This window comes from Palaemon carinicauda, chromosome 6, assembly GCF_036898095.1.
Source record: "Palaemon carinicauda isolate YSFRI2023 chromosome 6, ASM3689809v2, whole genome shotgun sequence".
NCBI lineage: Eukaryota > Metazoa > Arthropoda > Malacostraca > Decapoda > Palaemonidae > Palaemon > Palaemon carinicauda.
In genome coordinates, this window is record NC_090730.1 from 135,110,915 (window position 1) to 135,115,914 (window position 5,000).

Sequence of the window (5,000 nt, forward strand, 5' to 3'; positions counted from 1 at the left end):
CCAGTCGTAATGCCGGCTTGCCTATAATGCCCCTCTCAGTACGTAAATTGTTTAATAACTATATTGCAGTAATGTTCAGATGAATACCAGCCATTACAGGTATTTATCAGTATCTCCAGAAACCAGATAACTCATTCAGTTTCAGTTGTCAGCAGCAAGAGTAGTTTAAAGGTTTAAAGGCCACTCATGAATGGCAGAGGCAAGGGTCAGTGACATTGCCCTATCGAGCAGGACAACGCCCTAGAAAATTACCATATATGCATATGATCAGCGCCCAAGCCCCCTTTCCACCCAAGCTAGGACCAAGGAGGGCCAGGCAATGGCTGCTGATGACTCAGCAGATATACCTATAGTCTCCCCCAAACACCCATCTTTAGCTCACAAATATGGTGAGATTGCAGCGGCCAAAGGAACTAACGAGTTTGAGCGGAACTCGAACCCCAGTCTGGCGTTCACTTGTCAAGGACGTTATTACACAAGTTTTGCCGTCAAATTCCTTAAGATCGAGAAACTGAAAACATGCAACCAATAATTCAAGATTTTATCGATTCCAAGAAACTATTTTACTTATTTAGAATATACCTGATGTAAATACAACTTGGAGAGTAATCACCGTAGATATGAAATTATTAAAGGACCGGAATGTTTCAAAATGAAATTCAAGGGCTTCATTAAGTGAATAATGTCATGTTATCGATTTCTCCATTAGGCATGAATTAACCGACGAGGCGATTCAATGGCAAGAGGAAACATATTTCATATTTTGAACAATATTAATGAGGAATAAGATGATAAATTTATTGAAAAGTGTTTGTAAACTTAATAAATTCTATATGTTCGTTAGGAACACATCGTAAGAAAGTGAAAAGATACTTTGATGAATAAGTATTGAAATTTTAAAAAATAAAGCAAAGAGTGTCAGTAGTGATTATATAACGTCTTAAAGATTATTTTAGAAATTTGAAACACAACATTTGGTGAAATATCAAAACGATGTACTAGTTTTATTAATCAATCGCAAAAGTAGTGTTGTTTTTGTCTCGAAATACTATACCTTATTTCGGTAAGATTATAAAGATACAGCGGTTATCCAGACCTGTTACCATAGGATTATGGTAAACGGAAAACAAAGGAAGAATGGAACAATGGAAAAAAGATACATTCAAATATATATTACTGGATAAATGGATACTTATATTTGATAACGAATGATATACAAATAAGGGCTTCTGGATGATGTAGGCTATCAGGTAGAAAATCAATTCTACTGCAATGATGGATAAAAAATGGGGACCATCTATAAAAGATAATTTTAGAATAATAGCTATGAAAACAGAGACTCAAAAAATGGTATATATTATCAATTGCTGAATTGCCAAGGAATCAATTATGCAAGTTATTTATTGTGTAATACAAAATGCAAATCAGAAATCAAAATAGTTCAATATACAGTAGTCCGGCAGTAAACAAGCACAATTTTAACTAATTCCTTTTGTTTGATACTTTTTTCCGATGCTGATTATTCAGCATTGTATATGATTATGTATATAATCATATCTCAGGGAAATTGTAAAAATGAGGAAATCCAAAATGGCCGCTGTGCAATCTGAAAAATCTGTCAAACTCTCTATCTTCATACATCATTATGATAGACTAAGTAATATGTCTATGTTTTCAGGTACAAGGAGTGCGATACAGTGCATCTGCTGATTCAGAGATGTCCAGCACAGCACGTCCTTGAATTGGTGACACCATCAATACATTACACGAGATGTTAACTTAGGCTCCTCTTGTCCTATTCAAACTCACACAATGCAAAACTCAAAGATGCAGCTGTAGCACTGGAAATAGGTCTTGTACATACTTTTGTGTATGTTAAGGCGGACACAAATGCCAGAATGAACGAAATAAAGACGTTGAGAATGCAGAAGAGATATTTAATTTAAAACAATAAAGACACTTTCATGAATATTGTGTTGAATAACTTGGAGTTATCGTGGATGTCATTACAACTATCAAAATACATCCTAAAAATATGCAAATAATGTTCAAAAATTGCACATAAATGTAAGTGAATTTGCACTTGTTCACACCTGAAAACAGACATGAGTAATTTATGCAATTATCCAGATATGTCTTATGTAATACCTGGTTTATTGACAAAGCGGGACCTAGTAAAAGCTATGAGTGGTCAAACTAGTTTTATTTGACCCTTTTCTTGGCTTCTATACATAGGGTCATAATTTCAATAACAATCGTTTCATATGTTATGAGCATTAAATTGGAAATATAATTATTTGGCCACCATTTTGAACTTTTAGGGCTTAACTTAATTTCATCATCAAAATAACCCTTGAATCCCATTCCTTATACTTGAAAACATAGGAAATAGATATTACTTGACATTCTATCATAATTACATATGAAGAAAGTGTTGCACAGATTTTTCAGATTTCTCAACAGCCATTTTGGATTATCTTATTTTTCTCAATTTCCCCAGGGGTGACATTTCTACACCCACCCAGATATTATTATATAAATGCTCTTGATGAATAATCACCATTAAAGAAAAAACTTTATCAAATAAAAGGGGGTCATACACCTCTGCTTCCGGACTAACACGGATTACCAAACCAAAATGAAACAGAGCTGATGCTTAACATTTGATTTTACTATTTTTGTTGTAGCACTACAACTCTTTCATAAATTAATATGAAGAGAAGCTTCGAGAATGTGAAGCTATATTTCCAGTTCAATACTTCTCAGTTTATCGAAGCTGGTTTTTCAAACACACACACACACACACACACACACACACACACACACACACATATATATATATATATATATATATATATATATATAATGTTAATTTTTCTCATTTAAACGTGTTTATTCATATGTTCATATAAGCCATAAATCCTCTTGATATCGAATTCACTCTGCCTCGGGATAAGAGACCCAAGGGGGGGGGGGGGGAATTAACTTTGACTAACACCTTAAGTACTGCCCAATATTGTTTTTACTTGGTTTCTATCTCATTATAAGTATTCCATTAATGAGTGAACACACAATACATGAAAACATGTGTATCATGTACACGATAAGACTAGGTTACACATAACATAAGTCTCTGCCAAAGTTATACCTACATTTAGTGTTTTCGACGGGTCGACTCGTGCCATTGAAACCCACCTTACTCATAGACAATTTCAACTTTACTACTGCACAGTAAGGTATTTTGTATAGAGAACTGTACAGCAGCTAAAATAACAATAACATTGCATTATTATATAATGGATATACTAGTACAATAAAAACTAGAATAAAAAGTATCAATACAGTACCACTAACCATTTACGTACAAAGTCTTACACAGTAAGTTTGAAGCATGATGCAACTCTGAGTCATTGACTGTTTGGCACATGGGATAGCATGTTGTACGGTACATATCATGTTTTATACTAAAATCACTATTAAGCATACAGGATATGTACATATTTTTACATCACTTTTACATCAATATGTGATAATACACAAAAAAGCCCAAAGCAGCCGATGCACAAAGGAGGAGAGACATTGCAAGGCTGAGGCATAGTGAACAAGAGATGGGGTATTTTGCATTGAGGAAAGTGAAACGTCACAAAGCATGATGGGTGCTAAGGAACAAAGTCAGTTTCAAATGTCTGTGTCGTGAGAGTACTTATCGCAAAACTGTGAATGTGATTTTTTCATTTAAAAGGTTATATAATTCTGTCTATCACGAACAATCAAAATCGCAAAGAAAGAACCTGCGAATAGGGAGGGCTGACTGTATAGAATAGGTCAATGCAATAAATGTTTCAATGAAAAATTAAAACACCGCATTTAACAGTAATGAACTAAAAGAGAAAAAAATTGGAGAACTTAGAGAAGGAATGCATTTCAAGTTCAATAAGTTTTATCCTATACATTAGGCATTTGCCTTAGTGGTTTCTCTTCACTGTTTTCCAAACTTTCAATATACACCTACGCTAAAGAAGTCTTAACCCCCATATATACCTGGTCCTGGTCTGATTTAACCCTTAAAATAGGGGATAGCAACGTTGGTACAGACTAGACTCAAAATCAGTCTCTGGAAAGGATCTTTTACTGAGTAGGAGACTTGCATGGCTGTTCAATTAATTTTTATAATTTTCTCTTAAATTTTCAAGGATTATAGGTAGGTAGATGAAATACAAATGAAACTGGGGGCATAAAAATATCATTCGATTTAGATAGTAAAGGTAAAGAATCAATAAGGAAATAGAAAATATATATGAAACCAGTACACTAAAATCGTGCATTTCCCCCATAAAACCCACCTTTTCCTCCAAAAAATCCAGGGTATTTTGTGCCAACTGTGATATATATATATATATATATATATATATATATATATATATATATATATATATGAGAAGAGAATGAATTCGTGTAATGGTACTAGGAATGTTGAAATGATCAAGTTGACCAAATAAAGTTGACATCAGAGTTAATCAACAACAAGGAAACATTATAACATGATAACAGATGAAGACAAAGGCCTAATGCTAATAATTTTCAATAAACAAACTGCAAACTAGCGCCCTCGCATAAACCATTTGTTAATTGGTACTAGATATCTTACGAAAAAGTATGAAATAAAACAGAAGATGTACAGCAAAAGTGAAATTGTTTAGGATTCTGGAAGAAACTTGAAGGTAATTCATGAGGACAGGGTGCAAGTCGAGCCAACAGGAAATCAATAGAGGCAGCTAGAGGAAGGAAATATATCTAAGAACAATAAAACTCTTTTATTTATGGCTCAAAACAATACCTCTCCGCTATCCTACTTTTCCCCGAGGTGGAGACAGAATTATTGATGCATGAATTTTCTCAGCAGTTTCTCGCGGGAAGATGGTTTGTTACCCATTTGTTTCCAGCTCACAAACTATCGACTCTCATCAGAGAAACAAGATAAAAAGATATTTTTCTCTGGA